The following is a 20,095-nucleotide window of genomic DNA, read 5'->3' as shown; positions in this document are numbered from 1 at the left end:
AATTATTATTGGCATCACATAACAAGAAGTGCTATAACCAGAGTAATTTTGTTTATTTTTTAACTGGGAAACAGTAAAGTTCAGGTGTCAGTAGAGAAGCACTGATGAGTGAAAATGATAAAATCTTTTTTTGCATGCCTTTTTTTTTTATTTGTTAAGAGAAGCCTGATGTTGGCACATGTCTTAATGAGTGCATCATTTTTGTGTTTTTTCTTTCATTTTTCAGCACAGCTGACACAGTCCTGGAAGCACATGACGATATTGAATTCTACTAGACCAGTGAAACTGATAAGTTTGGTAAGGCTTATTCATCAGTTGTAATAACTGAAGCTCTCTACAAATTGTACAAAAAGCTAATATGAGCGCTTTGCACTTCTGTAACTTCATTAATCCAAAAACCTTGGAATGTCTAATGACTTTAATCAGTTACATTCCCCCAAACTTGCAGAATTGCATCACATGTGCCTAAAAATGCACCATCTTTGGAAGGAAACGGGACAATACCTAACAATTGACGGAGGAAGTGTACAGGAATGTTTTGTCTAAGGTAAAATAGTGCTACTGTACTTTTCTGACAAGGTTACCTGCAGCTAATGGAGGTTGAAGCATTTGGGGTACCCTCCTGAATATTACACCTACAATATCTGTCTTATTTGGAGAGTCTAGGGCTGCTTCCCTATAAAAGAAAAGTGATGACTTTTATTAAAGAATAAAATGAGAAGGAAAACTAGAAAGAGGAAATTGAAAAAAAAAAGAATGAAAAGATTTTAGTTTTCATTGACAAACCAGAAAACTTTGATGGAACAAAACATTTCCTCCCAAAAAGCGACTTTAAAATTATATTCTTGATAATCTTGCTGTCTGTTTCAGTTTCCCTTTTGGAGAAAAGCCAATGGGAAGCTTGTGGCAGGGTAGTTATTCACCTGAAATATTAATTTCCTTGAATCTGTTGATTTAGCCTATGAGCCTGACTGTTAGACAAAGGTGCCATCAATCATTATCTGTGTGGAGGAGACCAAAATGCCTACAGAATTCTTTAGATTTGTTCCTACTCTTTGATATCACCCTTGTGAAGATTTATTGATCTGCCTATGCTAGAAGTGGAGAAGCTTATTGACATTAAGTAGCTTAGTTCCTGTTTTTTCTAACAAAAATGAAGAGAAAGCTATAGTTTTGTCCCAGAGGCTGGGTACTACAGGCAGCTGTTTATTAACTTTCTTATACTGCATGTGTGGAAGATCCCCACAAGGACGAGTGAGGAGGAGATAAAGTTTCCAAATTAGTCAGCTTGCTGATAACCTCCACATAAGTTTTTCTGCACGTTTTATCTCAGGATTTATCTATCTCATGCAGGTAAAAAGCAGCTAGCTTGGATGAGAAGTATGTAGACTGAGTCTCAGGTAAACAGGAGAAGGTTTTTATATATAGAATTATGCACCCAACTTGCATTACAACTACAAAACATGCGTGCTCTGCAGTCCCGGCAGCCCAGGGCTTCCTGGCTTAGGGCCGTGGCCCAGCTGCAGCTGCCCAACACGGCCCTGGCCACAGTCACCTCTGCCACTGTTCCCCAGGGGTAGGATTTGGGTCATGGGCACTCTGCAGACCTGCATGGAGACTCCCAGCTGCTGAGGTTTGTGTAGGATGTGGTCATGCTTAGCACATAGCCTTTCGCATCAGGAGCACCTTGCCTTGGTGCTCCGGGATTTGTGTTGACTCCCCCTGAGCTTCCAGGGGGAGTAAAGGTATCACCCACTACCTGCAAGCCTCTAAATGTTTCGGGATGCAGTTACCTACGAACCTTGCTTGTGCTGGATTTGTGCATCACACTTAGATTAACATCAGTTCTCTGAGGTCTTTAATGATCACAAAGAGTCAGTGTTTACTTTGCATTTCACTTGAATGTATTAGCCGCAGCAGCGTAGCATTCTCCAGGGATGGTAAGAAGAAAGGCAGTTGCAGAGATGGTCACGTTTTTTGTGAATGCCTGAACAAGGATATTTATTAAAATAAGAAGAGCGGTCTCCCTGGAATGCATGGGTGCACACACTCTCTAGCTCCTCACTGTAGAGTTTCTGCTGTAGAATCTTTCCCCATTCCCATCCTGCCTCGTTTCCTGTTACACGTTTAAAGAAGTAGACTATCTATCCTCATAAAAATAATACTAAGTCATTGATTCAGAAGAAAGAAAGGCACCATCTGAGTTAGCAGGAGTATTTCCTTCTGCATCAAAAGGCCTGATTAAGACAGACACGTCTAACTTGTGATCCACTGTAATCAAAGCAGATGCAGTTCTGACTTTAGGATGTTAAAAATAAGTCAGTGATAACCGGATAACTGTATATTTTAAAACAATTCTTTCCTTAGATACAGACAGAGACAGTGTATGTGCTTCTAACATCTGCACTTTTTCTTATTCATGAGTGCATGAAAACAGGAAAATAGCATAAAAGACCTGAAGTGGAATTTTTGTTATGTTACAATTCTGCCAATGAACTTCCACTGGAAAGAAATGGACAGTTTTAATTGTGTTTTTTAAGCATGTAATATACAATTCATTATTGTGTCGTGCATCCTATGATTGTGAGATACTCTTTATTACTCATTGTTATATCTATTCTGCATACATCTGGTTTTATGTATTTCCTAGCACTGGAAAAACATAGCACATGCTTTGTGGCATCTCTTCACTGTTCAGTTTCCTTTCCTTGTTTTTGGAGGGTACTTAGTATTTGCTTGGAATCTGATATTTTTGAAGTAAGTCTGTGATGACATTAAAGATGAATAACACAACGCGAATCAGTTCAGCAATATAATTTTAAAGTCAATCAAGAAACTCATAGTAATTAATAGGTACTTTATTTTAATCTCTTGCAACAGATGCATGTGCTTCTCTGGGCAGTTTGCTTTCAGGCACTAATTTGACACCATATGGGTGTCAGATTTCTGATCTCAACAACTGCTTAATTAATTGATGCTTTTATCTTTGAATGGGTTGTGTCGGCTCAGATCAAAAAACTAAACATGCTATAAAATTGTAAATAAGCGAGAGCTTCACTCAGAGACTAATGCAGCATAACACCAAAAATGGGATATGTTTATGATTGATTTCACTTGGGTATCATCTTGCCGTAAGTGTGAGAAAGAGAGAGGAGCCAGAACCCTAAGACAGTGCTGGAAAGTGCATGCATAAAGTATTGCTAACCCCCTAAAACTGTGAATCAGTCTCCCTAATAAAAGCAACTGAACAGAAATGAAGCCCAGAGGTGGTCCTAAAAGTGATAGGCTTTAGAAACAGATAAACAGTTCCACTTCAGATTTAAAATTTTTCTCTAGTCAGTTCCAACAACTGTAGCTTAAGAAGAAGGTCTGGCATTTGATGAAATTCACGGTAAAAACATGTGATTTAACATTATTGTGCATAGATGCTCCAAGACTATTTCCACAGTTTTCACAGTCCACAGCAGTTCTGGTCACCCCATCTCTAAAAGACTGTAACAGAGGTAGAACAGATGCAGACAAAATGTTGCCAAAGATGACAAGAGGTACGGAACCAGCAAAAGAATTAAAATTCTTCAGCTTTTGAAAGAGAGGAATAATTTAACAAATCTACTCTATTGGATGATGTAGGAAAGGTGAATAGGCACCATTTATTCACTATTTTTTGCCATGCAGGAGGGAGCACTAGATTAAATTATCAGGCAGAGTGATTGAAAACAAAAAGAACTAAGCAATTTTTTCACCCAAAGCATAATTAACTCATTGCCACAGGATGTTGTGGAAGCCAAGAGATATAAATGGATTCAAAATAGGAATACAGAATTTTACAAAGAATAGGTCTATTGATGAACATTAAAAACAATAGCCCAGATGCAACCTCTGGCTCAAAAATTCTCTGAACTGCTGATTGCTGGCAGTTACGTGGCCTTGCCAAGGAAGCGTCATTTGAGTTTGCCTGGTTTCTTCTGTGCTTTCCTTAGGCAGCCTCAACTGACTAGTGTTTAAAGGAGAAAGGCAACTGAGCTAGACGGACTTGGTAGGCCCCACCGTGGTCACTTCATTTAAAAAAAAAAAAAAAGTGGAAATTTGCAGAATTTCCACATCTCACCTCTGTCAGGTGTGTGTTCTGTTTTTACTGAGATCACAAAAGAACAGGGAAAAACCTTAGGGTCTGGGGGAAGGAATCTTGCAGGGAAAAATAATTGCCAATTTACAAAAACCCTGCATGCTCACGACGAAGAAATATGAATTCAGTCAAGAGAAACAGAAGAACTATGCCTTGGACCTTGTTCAGGAATTGTTGTAAATGCTAAATGTAGCATTTCAAGTAAAATTCTTCATTAAAAAAAATTGTTATGTCTTGTAGCTGTATCAGAAAGGGAATTCCCTGTCTCTGTGAGGAACATTGAGATTTCTTTTGAATCAGGCATGTTTCCTATATTGCACTCTGAGGACAGTAAAATTTAACTTGTGCTTTCAAGTAGGGATTTAGTTCCAATTTGAAGGGGTTTTTTGGATTCAGAGTCTCAGTTCTTGGCTGTTCTCTACTGAAAATTTCAAGCCAATACGCAGAATTGCCTTCCCTCCCACCCTGCCCAGGAATGTCCAGCTCTGCTCACCACCTATTGTACCACTGTCCCATGAACCCACAGTCTGTACTATAGCCATGGTTATCTAATTACAAATAACATCCCGAGTTAGCAGCAGCATCCTGCTGACCATAAATTTAATCTTGCTCTTTGGCAACAGTTCGTTCATGCAAAGGACAGAGATCATTGGAATCAGCTTATACTGTATCTTTCGTACTGTGCTTTTACACCTGATGGAATTCACGAGCTTCCAGAGGGGTCCTGCTGCCAGAGAACAAGGCACGTCTGAGGCAGGTAATCCCCTGGCATGCTGGTGTGTGAGAATGTTGTGTGGACTAATGATATTCTCAGTGTGCTGTGAAGTTCAGGTCTGGAGTGACAGGGCCACAACAGAATGGCACAGCTTGTGTCCTTGGGCAGAGAGAGAAAACGAGCTGCATTAGGCTTCATCTGTAGTATTCAGCTTCTCTTTTCTTGGAGACACAATGTGGGGTCATAGAAAACAACTTTCCTATGAAACTTGATAACTTGAATGTAACTTCTCTTACAAATGTCACAAGAAGTCATTGGGCGCCAAGGGGTGCTTTAGTTCAGCTATTCAGGCTCCTTAGTACAAACTTCCATATGGGTTACTGCTTTAGAAAATCTTGGCTCAACTTAAGTTATGCTCGAACAGTCCAATGATCAATACTACATAAGAAGTGCTATGAAAAATGAAAACAAAAATATATTTGGGGCTGCAAGAAAAGGAAAAACGAACATCCAAATTAAACGTCAATTACCATCAAGTACTGAGTTATTCCAAATGATGCGTGACTAACATTTGGTGAAGTCTGTACTCTTCAGGTTTGTGGTTTCATCTGTATTAGCTATCAGTAATGCAAAAAAGCAGAAGTGTTTGCTTAAAGGAAGACTCTCTTACTGACATTTGTCAGTGAGAATTGAACTCTGACTGACACAAACCATGAATCATAATTTTTTGAAAGCGGTAGAAATAAGCTTGTCCCTTCCTCTATCCTTTCTCCTGGAAGAATACTTTCTTTACGGTTCTCATCAAGTTGAATAGCAGCAACTGGTCAGATGTAGACTACTGGCTGTCGTCATGCAAACTGTAACTGGAAATCTAAAAATGTACCACCAAAACCTAATAGTGAAACTGCAGGCTCAGGCAGCTGATGAGGCAGAAATGGTAGGTGCGAATTTCTAGCGAAGGCTGCCTGCTAACATCAGTCCACTTCCTGCTCACCTTACTCACATGAGTAGCCCTACTGAAATCAGCTAAATCAGTCATGTAAGCAAAATAGCTTTCAGGCTCTTGTTTTTATGCAGATTTCCTAAAGTGAAAGAAGCTGGCTAGTGCGATCATGTATGAAACCGTCCTCTACCGTCCCTCGGAGTAGCTTGCTCCCCTTACCACAAGTCAATCCATTCCATTTCCTGAAGGTTTCCCCCTTCTCTCTCTCATGCCCCTCCATCACGCACCAGTGGAACAGCAATTTCTGATCCATATATCCCCATGTCAAACGCTGTGCTAAAAATGGTTGCTTATACGCAGTGTAAGCAATTAAATATCATGCAAATACTTAAAAGGTGAAAAACAGAATTCAGAATAACCAAAGTAGACATATATTCCAACGATCACACAGGAAACCTTAGTCCATAGCACTAGTAAACATAGATGACTGAACACCCTTTGCTTGGACTTGCTCCAGATATCCAGCCATGAAAATTCTGCATAATATCTCAGTGTGGGATCTTGAAAAGGTGCTGCAGACATTGCAAAATTGGTGTCCTGTTTCATGCAATCTCTTCTAATCATTTTCCCACAGCCCTACATTGCAGCTCATGTTTCCTGAGTCCCGTGATCATGTCTCTCACTCCCTTCCTCTTTTATCGCCATCTTTCTCTTCTTTGCTTCCTTTTCCTTTTCAAGTAACTTTTCATCTGCCTCATCACCCTGTTCTCCTGTTCTCACAGACGCATATTCATCAGCTGGGTAAATCAGCAGTGTGTCAGTGAAGCAATGGCAGCTAAAAATCTGGCTGACAACGTTTGTTTGAAATGCAGAAATTCAGTCTTGCACCCCTGCCTTTTCCTCTTGTGAACACTTGCTTGTGTACTGCGTCTCCTTGCCCAGCCAGCCCCTCCTAGCTGCCTTGTCCAGTTACAGTGAAAGGCACTCAAGGGGCTGTGTCTGATTGCAATAGTCAAAGGCAAACAGGAGCTGACATCCTGACTGGAATAACTTTGCTTTGCTATAACTCTGCTACTAGAAATAAAAACAGCACAGGATACCAACCTGCAATGACAGAGTGGCTAGGTCAGGGGATTTAAACCTTCACAGTTACTCAGCAAGATGCTCAAGCGCTAACTACCTCTGCTAGTCTACCAATAACTTTATGAAGCCCCTACCAGCCCTTTTTACACATGCGCGTCAAAGGCTGATTGCAGACTGGCTTTCTTGTCATGTTAAGAAAACAATGGCTTAGGTCCAAGCTACAGTGTTTTTCTTTCTGTGGGATGATCAAAGGGTTATAAACAAAGGCACACAGAAGGTCTCCAAAACAAGTTTCTGCAGGCATTGCACAAAGGTTGCAGACAATGGGTAAAGTACAGTAAAGTTAGTGAAAGTGAAAAATGACTAGTAGAGAAAACAATATTTTCAGAGGCTTGGAGGGCCCAGTCAGGTGATTTACTTTTGTAACTGCCTCCCTCCGATTTCTGATTAACTGACAGGCCTCATCAGGAGAGTCTGGGTAAGCTGGTTTCATTTTGATTTTTTATCTCTTTTGCCTTATGACACCATTGTTCTAGTATGGCCCCAGAAAGATCACACTCTCTCCCCTCAGAATAATTGTGAAAAAGAATGGTGAATCCAAGTGTGTTGGAAAAGCCTGAGGCATTGTTTTGCTGTCATGCAAACCTGGCTACATTATCATTATTATCATAGACTGACATCTTTCACTGCCTTTTCTGTTTTCCAAGACAAAAGAGCCAGCTGAGACTGGAACAAAGGAGAATACAGGGAAAAGGAGAGAATATGTCAAGCAAGAATAGTTTGGAAAGGGCCAAAAGTGGAAAAGGAAGTCTAATTCTAGCCTCGTCCAGGGGAAAAAAAGTTTTTTCAGAAATGTAAACAAATCAGGAAATCCTGGCACTTACTCCAGTTCCGATTTGGCGAAACACACCAGCCCTTTCCCTGTGTGTGAGCTGCTGTTTGTGAATGAAATCCAGATTAGGTTATTCATTGAGCCTTGCCAGTCCCACAGTTTCCAGGTTTCCTTTTGCCTATGGCATAGCTTAAACCTTAAAATAATAATAATAAAAAAAAAAACATATGCATGTTATTAACTCTCCATATTCAAATGGAAATACAATGCTATCATAAATCTCTTTTTTTTTTCTAATGTAAATTCCTTTCTCCAGCATGAAGCTGCAGGAAAGCCATTGTATCTGTGCAATCTAAACTTGAAAGGGAATTTTTGTTAAACTAGTTATGATAGGGGAAACATGTTTTTCACTGGGTTGAAAGATTAAAGTTGGTCATAAAAAGGGGTGGAGGGGTTGGGGAAGGATTATTGGTTGCTCAACTAATGATTAGATACAGGACTTCAAGGACAAATTAAGGAGCACAAAAAGAAAGATTTCTGAAGATAAGTGAAACCAGTTCTAATAATATCAAATAAAAGATGCCTTGTTTATCGTGGATTTTAATCTCCCCTAGTTCTATTCTACCCCTCTTAGTCTAATTAGACAATGAGAGTGTAAACTCCAGAAGAGACAACCAATCTTTTGTAGACCTTGAAGTCTACCTGGCATATCTGTCCTCCAGCTTCCCATTCTTTTGCCTGTCTCCCAGTTTGGGTAATTTCCCTCTATCATGTCTAATGGGATTCCAGTGTAAATAGCTTCTTTGTAACATTTTTCTTTTTCTAATTTTATTTTTGAATCCTTACAGAAATATGACACCAGTTGCCAAAATCCTCTTTTTCCTGATTCAGAACATAGTTTCTGGCTCATTAACACTGTCTGTTTAAGATGGGAACAGAGGTAGTGGAGACTGAGTACTGCTAGCGTTAGCTCAGGCATGGTTATCTATGCAGTAATACAGGCAAAGTTTGCAGCTAAACTAAGAATATGTCAGAAAAAACCCAAAGCTGTAAAGCGAAGTTCAGATAGGTGGAAGTTGTTGTGCAAGTTTAAATGGCCGAAAGAAAGAAGTGCACCTTGGTGGTGGAGAAACGAGAAAAAGAGTTCGATAAATACCAACTGGTAGTGATGAAGAGCCCTCATTAAAAATCCTATAGCACAGCAAATTACAATTTCCTTGTAAGGAAACAAGGAAAAGATTCCAGTTTACTCCGATTAATTTGGGCCTTATTGGTGGGTTTGGCTAACGACTGAGGAACTCAAGAGCAATTTCAGCCCTGCTCTGAAGTGGGCACACATCAAGTGATGCAACTGAGTTGTTGCCTCTGTGTCTTGCACGCTGTCTGTCAAATACTTGTGAAGTTAAAGCATCGGAAGACATGCTTTAACTGCTGAAGAGCTGGAGCTGTTCTTGTTTCCAGTAGCAGCCTTGTCTGCGTATTTACTTCTCCGTGTGTGCGTGTTTGTGAGCGTGTATGCTGTATGAGAGAGAGAGAAAAGCCAGAGAAGACAATATTTGCGCAATCATCTTTACTGTTTAGAAAAGGTTGCATCTTTTACCTGGAGAAAACTACTGGCTTTGAGCCATCTGGAGGTAAAATCACAGGGAAAACAATGTGTTTTCATTTTACTGTGGTATTACCGTAGCATCATGAGTATCTTTCCCCTGTGGAAGTTAGACCTTAGCGTGATCACATGGTGGTAAAGCTGAAGTGATTCTGTTTTGTTCTTTTTCTTTGTTTTGGGTTTTTTTTTTTGCAGTAGATCTGAGGAGCCAGAGTTCCATTTTTAAAAGTGACTTGGCCTAAACTACAATTTCTTAAAGCTTTTCAAATTTTACTTTTCTGACAGTTTTTTCCAAGTAAATATTTACTTTTTCTCAATGCAAGTAATGTTGTAACTAGTGCTATCAGAAACTGGAAAATGTTGCTAACCATCCACATTCTTTTAAACTAAAAAAAAAAAAAGTCACTATAAAACTGTCAGCATTCTTACATTCCACATCATTGGTTTAAAAACAGCTCTGTTTCTTCATTTAAAGAATGACTACAGTCCCCAGCACAGCACAGACGAGGGCCGTGGCTTTCTTCATGGCTCCTGCACCAGACACAGTTCTCCAGCCAAGAGAGGTCACTCCGTTCTGGATGATTTGTCGGTCATCTGGACTCAGCAGCCTAAAAAGACCTAAAGTCTGCTCTTCTTCCCTACCTGGAGAGAGTTGCTTTTGGGGAACAGGAGGAGGGAAGGGGGTGCAGGAACTTGTGCTGAGGTCAGAGAGGGCCCTGGCTCATTACACTGACGAGCTGGAGCCTGGTGGTTGCCAGCTCAGCTTTTGCCTGAACCTGTAAACTCTGTAGCCATGCAGCTCACGGGGACTATCAGATAGAGGAGGGAGAGCATGTTTAGGGCCAGCACTTTTGGGACCTTTCATGTAAAATTATTACTACCTTTCAGAATCGGTAGGATCCTGACTCCTTTTACATTGATGGAGGTCTTTCCACTGTCTGCAAAGGCAGTAGCAGTAAGTCAGTTATCCTGAACACAGTCCTTTGTTTGCATTTTCTGTCCAAAAGAGATATCTGTAGAACCTGTAGAAACAGAAATAAAATGTACATTAATCCAAGAGACTTTAGTTTAACTTTATTGCTGTCGGGGCAATAAAAATCATCAACTTTTTATGCCAGGACATGGCCAGTGATGAATAAAATAATCTGGAGAGAAACAAAGTTACAGATCCATCTCTGACTCCCTTCTGTTGCTCTGAAAAAAAATTATCCAGCACATCTGCGTGAGCACTCAAGGAGCGCTCGCAAAAGCTGTAGATGGTACATCTCTGTTACCCTGTCAAGGGAAAACTGCAACAACACTATTAATTTCAGGCTGTGTTCTGTAGCCTGCGTAGTGCTGTATTCTCCAGTGCAGAAAAGAAGGGAAACAGGTGCTCCATCTCCTCAGCATCTGGTTTGGATGACCACAATACTCCAAACACCTGCACTCTGCAGTCCCGCCAAGCCTTGCCTCCTATTGTATTAGGCTGGACTTGCTGCCTATAGCAATAAAAGACATTGTTTATCAGTTGTACCAGAGGAGGGGACAGAACAAACCTGAAAAAAATCTAATATGAAAGAAAATCTCCTCTGTAGCTTGAATACTTTTGACCATGAAAGGCAATTTTTTTAGAGATGGGAAAACGGAGACCAGTCTTGTGACAAGTTTTCCTGTCTGAACAGGACTGGCATCACTGGCAAGCGGGTGATATTTTTTAGTGTCAGGTATCAGGTTTTAGGACTTGAGGAGGAAATGTAGTTTCACATTTTAATACAGAATTGTTTTTACAGACTGTGCCGAGTTGTATCTGTAGCTCTGACTATAAACACGATGATTCATATCTTACTAAGAATGGATTTAGGGCTATTTAGGACTAAGACTGAAACTTTGCCCAGACCGTAGATATTGCAGTTTATTCTGTTTTAGGTTTCCTCTTCAGGGCTGGCAAAGCCATCCCCCTGAATGTAAAGCAACTGATACATTAATAAAGCCACCACATTTTAGAAGATGCCTCAATGTATTGTATTACATGCTTAAAATCAAGCACAGATTTTTGGACCTTTTTAAATGAGAAATTTTTCAATTTTAAATTGAAGGTGCCTTCTATTAATGCAATAGACCTAGATCCTACGCTGGAATCTGCAATAGTTATATTTCGTGCCCTTGAGAAAGTTGCTTAATTTAACTGCACTTTAGTTTTCCTTACCTGTAAAATCGGGATGGTAATAATTAGCTAGCCTCTATGTTTGTTCTTTGGTGGAGGTGTACAGAGCCTTTGAGCTCCCCAAATGAAAGGCATTCCAGAAGTGCTAGATACTTCTACAGCAATTTGAGATGCGGTGTCTATAATTCACTGCTATAAAAGCAAAAAAGATCTACTGAGTATAGTAATGTCACTGAGATAGCTTTCCATGAAGAAAGTGCCATCTAAAGGCAACTGATGAGGACGTGCTTTTTCTGTTTGCAAGGAGCCCCAACTAGTGTTAGAAGAACAGAACTGCAGCAAGGCACAGTTGGGACTGAGGCTTTCTGTTGCTAAAATAAACCTCTCTGTCTTCAGGCAAAGTAATTTGTAAAGAGGAAAAAGCTTGCTTTGCCCTGTTGAACTGAGGCTATTCCTCTGGCCTTAAAAAATCTGTGACATTGAACTTACATACCAAAGCAGATGAGTATCTTGTCTCAGAAAACAGCTCAGCTTTTTGAAGAAATTTTCAGTATGAGGGGAAAGTTCATACCTTGCAATGATGGACAACAGGGACAAGCTCTCATCCAACTGGCATGAGGAGCAAATAACTGGCAGGAAATAGTTGTGTGGAGTGGTGGACATGACGATATAAACAGGTAAAGAAAATCTGTCAGTGCTTATGCAAAAAGTAGAGCCATTAAGTACTCAGCTCAAGAACATAAAGGGACACCTGCAAGACAGCATATGGAGCACTGGATTTCGTTAGATAACAGCTTTTTCTCTTTTTGTCTACAACGATCCATCTAACTTCCCAGTTTACCACATCTCACGCATAAATGCCCGTGTTTAAGATCCACAGCTACCCGTTCAGGTGAGTGATAGCATAGGACATAAAACTGAAGCTGACTGAAGTGTACTCCATGGAAAAATGAGAATACATGGAAACTATCGTTATACTTGTCAAAGGGCTGATTCACAGCATGAGCATATACCCACCACTGCACCCCACGGACACGCTCAAAGAGATAAACTCCTGCTCAGAGAACTATTGCTGTTGCTACATTAGTGAAATTGCACCAGAAAGAAAGTATTTCCAGTTGTTTGGGTTTTTTTTTTTTCTCTCTAAGCAGATGTGTCTTCTCAGATTTACTGTGTTTTTACAGTAACCACTATGACTAATTGCATATTTGGTTAAAGAATGGGGAATCTTATTTCCAGCATAAGAAGCGTGATGATTAGCCATTGCTGAATTTGGCCCCAATCCTGGATTAAGTTATGCCTTTGTTAGCCTCAGTGCACAATGAAATTATGAAATTTAAGATTAAGAAGATACATATATATACATACATACATATAAACACATACAGACATACAGGGAGAGAGAGAAAAAAAAAAGAGATGAGAAGATACACATTTAACCTCAGCAGTTTGGAAAATGCTCCTGATAATAAAGCTCTGACTGGAGACTGGTGGATCTGCACCATCGTTTTCAAATTGCTTAAAAAAAGCAATTGTGCTCAAAAAGTTTTTAAACCAACTTCTGATCTTGGGGAATTGAGCATACTGACTATTGCTTGAGCAGCCAGGAAAATCCAGTTCTTAGCAATGATCACTTGTTCCTGGTAATGATTAAATAGGTTCCACAAGATCATATGAAAAGAGGTTTGTTTAAATACCATTTATTTGAAGGCCATTAAGTCTCTGGAGTTCAAGGGTAGCAAGGGAGATAATGTCAAGGCAATGATATCACATCTCAGTTTTATGACCCCAACTCTGCCATAGATCATACTTCGTACATGACTTAGGTGTGGGGAAAAGCTATTCAATTAATCCATCCTGTCCTGTGCCTTCTATTAATGCAGTTGATATTAAAAAGGGAGGCTGTGAGGATAAGCAGCTTATCACATCCACCATAGGCAGTCTCCTTGTCAAAAGCTAGAGTCACCGCACAGCAAGATCTCTTCTGCAAACTGCGCTTGTCACAGTGCCATTAAGTCATGCACCCTTGATTCATGATCTCCTAAAACACAGTTTTGTGTATTAGCTTAAAATTAATCACCTGCAGTCTGGCAATATTTGAATGCTGTTTAAAGGCTCACTCCAGAGATGCGGTTCTCAGAGATACCACAACTTGTTCATCTACTGAAAAGCAAAATGGGGGAACCCTGGCTCCGGTGAAGTTGGTAGTAAAGCTCCAGTTGAATGAACTGAAGCCAGGATTTTTTCCCATAATGTTCCCATAAAATGAATTGAAAAAAATGTGAAGGTAGGACAGAGCAGAGCTCTCCATGACCATTAATTTGCACCATATCCTGCCATTCATACACAGGCAACAGTGCCTTTGAAATCACTGAGTCAATGGGAGACTCGCCTGACAAAGAATTACAAGATTATATCCTTAAATTGTTGAAGTTTCATGTGCGTAACTGAACAGAATTTCCTTTGACATGAAAACAAAGACCCTTGTAAGGTTAAAAAGTGAATCTGAATTCTGTATTTTTCTGAGTCTGTAGTTTTTGCCGTGGGTCTCATTTTCAGAAACACAGAATTGGATATAGCCCAAAACTTTTTCAGCAGCTCATCATTATTAACTCTATGTTTTTGTGTGAATGTAAATTTTCCAGTCCTCACTGACTAGACAGGCAGACAAAGCTATATCAGTCAAGGCATGTTTGACACATCTGTTACAGCAAAGGAGGAAGAGTGGAAGAGCTTTAAAATAATGCATGAAAACACAGATTAGTTAAAATGAATGAATTCACCTTACCAGGGCGATATCAAAGAATCAGTTAAAATGATGCCTAATAGGAAAACCATAGGAAGCAGTGTGTGACTGAGATGTTTAAAAGCAATGCAATTTGCTATAAAACAGCATTTCAGTTTACTAGAAGCCATGGGAACTAAAACAGCTGCTGTCTGTATGGATGATACTCATCTAAATACATGGTTTTCCATGGGTTTCCTTAGCTTGCCAGGATTTTACTGTGTTTATTGTTTCTCTGTGATGGTCATATCAGTTCTGACCAGAGCATCATATAGAATAAACTTTAATCCACAAAAAGAGATGTTCACCACCAGCTACCTACTTCTGACATACTGACTCAGACAATCTTAACTCAGCATCTGTTTCTTTTTCACTTCCATGTCTTGCCAGACCTTGAGCTTGGTGGGCTGAGGCACAAAGAGGTCAAGTGATTTTAGGTAGTTGCACAATGAGTCAGTAGTTTAGGTGGAAGTGCAGTCTGAAACTCTCCTGGTTCCCACTGGTTTGCTGTAACCACCAGACTTTACAGCCTGCCCTTAGAAAGCGGTGTATAGAACTGAGCGGGGAATGGGAATAGCAGTTAGCGAAAAACCTAGCGTCCCATAAAGATGGCTCCTTTTCAGCACTTACTCTCCTTTTCGTAACTCTTTAACTATTTAAATTTCCACTCATTTGAAGATGCCTTTATCCCAGAAAAAAGCAGTGCCAAGGGGTCCCTGCGTCCATAAGGAAAGGGCCTCTGTGCCTGTCATGTTCTGACTTCAGGCAGGAGTCAGTCAGTTTTTTATTAAGGGAATAACCCCCCCACCCCAGCCCAATCTTATTACCTAATGGGTGACGCAGGCTTGCCCATGAATACGTGGGAATATGTATTGTCTGCATGAGACGCCTGACATTAGTCAGTGAGCTTTCTCCAGGGACTAGCTTTTAACTTTTCCAGGAATGCTTTTTATATTGTAGGTCCACTACAAGCTCCCAGAAGCCAGCACTGCTGCTGCAAAAAGCCACTGTGCTCTCCTCTTTCTGCCTCAGCCCTGCCCCTTCCTCACATTGGCACAAGCATGCACAGGTACCTGGTTCAGGGATCTGGACCAAGTTGTACTTGATCTCTCCCACTCAGAAGGCTTTTTTTGTTCATTTTTTCCAGACAGCTCAGCTCCGTGCTCTGGTCACAGAAAAGCCTCTGATGACAAAAGGGAGCAGGGAGTACAAGGTGGGAATGAGTGACTGATGATGAGTAGAGCACAGGGCTTCTTCTCTCATGGCCTTAGCTTTTATGTGCAAACAATCAAAACCAGATTTGATGGAGGTAGAGTTCTCAAAGGATGTGTTTGTGTGTGTCTAAAGGTAGCAAGAAAACAGAGGAGAGATTAAAGAAAAGAGAGCCTAATTGTGCCAGTTCCAAGAGAGCAGTGTAACACGAGTTCACCCTCCTGAAACTTCAGGGAATTCATGTGGGAGACAGAAACAGTGAATGAACACCCGTGCTGCGTATAAGTCCAAGCAGGAACTCATACCATATTAGACATCAGAGAGCCCAACCACAAGGCACAGTTCCTGGCAGATCAGGCTCCATCCACTCTGCTCTTCACAGACCCACTCAGTTCTTTTTACTCCCAACACTTTGATAAGATCTGGTGGTTCATTGCAGTCTAACCTCTATGCAGTGGATGAGTGAAAAGGACCTAGGTGATCATGGAGCATTTTCTGTTTTTACATAACAAAGCACAATAATTCCTGCAGAGATGTCAGGACTGTTAATGCTACCGATCAGGCTGCCACACCAGCAGTTTAGGAAAGATACTGATAGCACTTCCCACCTTTGTTTTCCCCTATTTCTAACCTGTGTCAGTTCTGCAGTGCTGTTTCCCTTGCCTTGTTTCGAAAACGAAATAAGGTCCTTGAGAGAGAAAATTTCTTGAAAGAAATAAATCAGGCTGATCATAAAGTTCAATCTTATGAAGATGCAAGGTTGTCCTAGGATTTGAAGTTTGGTCAGATCTAATCTGAATAAATATGTTCTTTCACCTAGTCTTGTGAAGACTAGGGAGACAATTCTACCTGAAGTTGTGGATCTTACTGTAAGTAATTCTTCCTGATTACTTCATCCCTTTATTGACGTATATATATGCACTGCCTGAAATCCTCACTTATTAGAAATTCTCCTCCTTTAAAAAATATTTCTCTCTTCTAATCTGTAAATCTTCTCTCTTAAATTACTCATCATTTTTCGTGCACTTTGATCCAATTGCAGTATATCTTTTTGTTAGCAGAGAAAGGAACTATTTCAGTGAGGTATGTCTGTGCCCTACAGCCAAAAACTGTGTTGGCCCTTTCTTGTGACCCTATTGTTGCAAAATCATGTTTCATATTTTGTCCATATTAGCTGGCCAAAAATGGAAGTGATTTTTCACGGCAATTTTCAGGAAGATATACTAGTTAATTTCTGAGCTTTTGATCATCTTAGACTGAATTTTAAAAAGGATTGGTTTAGGCTTTTCTTCCTTTCAGCTGTTCTCCTTTCTGTCGCTTACTTTTTTCCAGTGAACTGAAAAGAAGAAAAACAAGAAAAATTGTAGAGTGACTTATTTGTGGTGGTGTTGCCCTTGCCTATCTCAGAAGGACATAGTCCAGGAGTCGTCCTAGATTCTTCTCTTTCCCCATAGATGTAGTAACTAAACCCAGTCAATCTTACCTCTGTATCCTCTTTAAAACTAATTTATTATTCTCCACTGTCACTAACAAAACAAGCCCAGGCTATTTTTCGCCTTATTTGCTGCAGCCCTCTCCTCTTGTATCTTCCTGATGTTCTGTTCGGCCTATTTCCAATTACCCAAAATGCATCCACGGGACAGGCCAAAAAGTAAATGGCTGCCACCATCAGCAAGATGCTGGGGAGCTGAAATGCTAATCTGCAAATGCGAAAAGTTTATTTAATACTACCTGGAAATGACTAGTTCCTGTTCAAATTGGCAAGAGAGAAGATAGATATGTTATTAGGGTGCTGGAACGCAGATGGAGAAGCAGGCAAAAACGATGCTGGCCCACCTCATGAAATAGGCTAAAGCCAACACTGCCCTGAGACGTTCATTGGCTGGTGAGAGATTTGTACCATTTCAATGAAGCCTCAACTATATAATTGAAATATAAAGCAAATATTTATTGGGTATGCTGAGTTCAATACATGGGTTGGAATAACGTGCCTATTAAAATACCCATTACCCATACCAGTTCCCATTTTCCTCTGTCCTCTCAAGAACCTGGCTCTGGTGAATGAACTTTGTTCAACCCTGCCTAACTTTTGGTATTTGAGTTGTAAGTCAGCTCAGCTGGGAGATTTCTAAGGAATACCTGTAACTAACGTAAATCGTGCTGATGGCATTGCTATATCCTGTCTGCACCTACATCATGGCCCAGCGTGGGGTCAGAAACTGCTCTTCTGTTGGAGCTTGCAGTGCTCTGACTACCTCTAACAGTTAAAGCTACCAGAGCATTTTGCGCAAAATATAGACGTCAGCCAAGATTCCCAAACAGAGGCCTACTTCAGTTTGTAATTACTTCTCTTCCTCTTCTTTCTGGTTCTTCCTCCTGACTTTTCATTTCAATTATGGACAGAGGGGGGAAAAAAACCCATACCACACAATCAAAATACCTATAGTCCACAGGAGAAATGCAGCCAACCACATAAGCACTGCCTGACTCACAATGTTATCCACCAATATCTTCTAGCAAAAGTGGGGAATAGGGAAAAAAGTGGGCCAGACAGCAGAACTCCGGGCTAGCAGCCTTCTGCACCCTTTCCCCAGGGCTGTCTGTGCTTGTACCTAGCAGCCCGCGGCGGACAGAGCAGCCAGACTCCACCTACACAAAGCTGGCCTGTCTGGATGCCTGCATGCACTGAGAAGGCTTCTTCCCTTTCTTCCCTCCAGGATTTTGGAGCCAGGGCGCAGGGCATATACAGTGAGCATGGGACTCTCTTTAATCATCGCCAAGCAGTGGTGGTGGTGACCCTCACTGGGATCGTGCGTATGTTTGTGAGGGAGGAATTGCAGTTTGTCCCTTCCCACGTCACCAAGTCCAGAGATGAGACACAGGTCAGTACGCAACATAGCCAAGAGGCAAAGACTGTTCATACTGCCTGGGATAAAACACAGGCATTCTCTCAGGTTCACACGGGCTGTGCACAATGAACAGGCTTTGCAGCCCAACAGCGCAGGAGAGGACATTCATGGGTGGTGCCTTGTAATCCTCCAGGAGTCACAGAAACACTCAGAAACTGGGAAACTACCCTCAGCTCCCGGGGCCCTCGTAGGAAAGCTTCAGAAAAGAAGCAATTACAAGGCAAACTGTTCTGCCATGCTGCAATGTGCCAGCCGTGTCAACAGCATTTACTCCATCTCTAACTCTCACTCTTTGCTTTCAGGCCAGCCTTCAATTCAAGCAACTTAGCCAACTGACCTGGTAAAAATGCATTGGGCAATGCCCCTTTGAATAGGAAAACACTACAGACAAAATAGTATCCTCATGCCTTCCCTACGGCCTGTGTTTTCTGATCTGCTCACCTGACCCGTTGGAGCTCCTGGGCCATCTAAGAACTGGGTCTGTGAAGGAACTCACTTTGCAGATGGTCTCAGGCAGCTCTGGGAACATCTCAGACACATTGCTGAATAAAATGAATAATCCTTCAAATTATTCCCAGGATACTCTGAATGCCATTTGTTCCAAATAGAAGAAGCAATAGTGGAATGGATACAAATCCCAAACTGCTCTCTGGGCCAGGGCTCTTCCTCTCTTAGGACAAGTTCCCAAGACATCTCTCAAGATGCTTCCCAAGAGGCATTTATTACAAACGAGGAAGGCACAGAAAGAAACGTCTCTCTTTCTCTTGCCAGCGCAACAGCCCAAGTGATGGTGAGGTTGGAGGCCCTGGGACAGGGCAGCTTAGATGAAAGTATGAGTAACAGCAATTTGGGGAGTGTTTTGGCTGCTATTTTAAGAAGTAGAAGTGGGGAGAAAGGTGAGGCCAGTGAGAGAGCCAAAAATAGGCCTGAACCAACTGCCTACAAAGGTTTTGGCCCTTGTGGAGCTTATTTCTGTCTTTTCAGACCCTCCCCTCCCTCTGAGCACCAGGCATGTGCCCCAGCATGCTGCTCCTGGGAGTTTCTAAGAGGAACTGAGACGAGCCCCACCACGCATGCAGGGGGAGGCAGGTGTCTGCACAGCGCACCTCTGCCTGACACCAGCCTCACACCTGCTCCAGCCCTGCCACCGTCACACGCCTCTCCGGAAACCTCAGCGTCCCTTCTGCCCCTCAGGACTGCCAGGTCTCGGTGGGGCTGATGTCTGAGTGGCTCCCGGGCAGGAGCAGGGAGTTCAAGCTGGGCACCATTGGCAGCACCCTCCCCACGGGGGTGGCCAATGCCCACCGTCCCCGCTCTGCCTCGCAGTGTCGGTTCGGAAGAGACCGTCAGTCTGTATCGGTGCCCAAATAAGTCCCTGGAAGGTGCCTCCTGGCCAGGCCTCTCTCCTGTGCATGCGTGTGGCCGTGGGCTGTGTCGCCCCTGCATGGCTGGCATGCTGTGGCCCTACAGGGAGCTGGCAACGAGCTCCTCAGGACACCACCTGCAGGGAAAGCTGCGCCTCATGGGCAATATTTTGCATCCAAAGAAAGACCACGGCTATTGGTGCTTTTTTGCCACCTGTCTGCTTGTGTGTGGTGGCGGTAGGCAGTGCATTTGCCTATCCAAAATGCCAAGGCTGATGGGCTAAGGGACAGGGCGGGTGTCCAAGCAGCCCAAGCTGCAGGAGCCGCAGCAGCACACCAGCCCCGGTGAGCAGCTGCTCTCCTCCCTGGCTTGG

At 41.9% G+C, this 20,095-nt stretch overlaps 2 long non-coding RNA genes across 2 annotated transcripts in view; one reads left to right on the top strand and one right to left on the bottom strand.

The window, feature by feature from the left end:
- The first annotated feature begins 432 nt into the window (after window positions 1-432).
- Window positions 433-18,189, top strand: LOC138066726 (uncharacterized). The gene is made up of 3 exons (XR_011140154.1): window positions 433-547; window positions 4,750-4,883; window positions 18,166-18,189. It is a non-coding gene; the product is annotated as an uncharacterized lncRNA (long non-coding RNA).
- The window catches only part of LOC104145412 (uncharacterized), a 41,993-nt gene continuing 31,184 nt past the window's right edge, over window positions 9,287-20,095 (bottom strand). Inside the window, exon 3 of the long non-coding RNA XR_694321.2 lies at window positions 9,287-10,327. This is a non-coding gene — a long non-coding RNA (uncharacterized lncRNA). The remainder of the gene's footprint in view (window positions 10,328-20,095) is intronic.

The sequence above is a fragment of the Struthio camelus genome, chromosome 3 (assembly GCF_040807025.1).
Source record: "Struthio camelus isolate bStrCam1 chromosome 3, bStrCam1.hap1, whole genome shotgun sequence".
NCBI lineage: Eukaryota > Metazoa > Chordata > Aves > Struthioniformes > Struthionidae > Struthio > Struthio camelus.
Note: the sequence above shows the minus strand (reverse complement) of the source record. Positions and strands in the feature narration are given on the sequence as shown.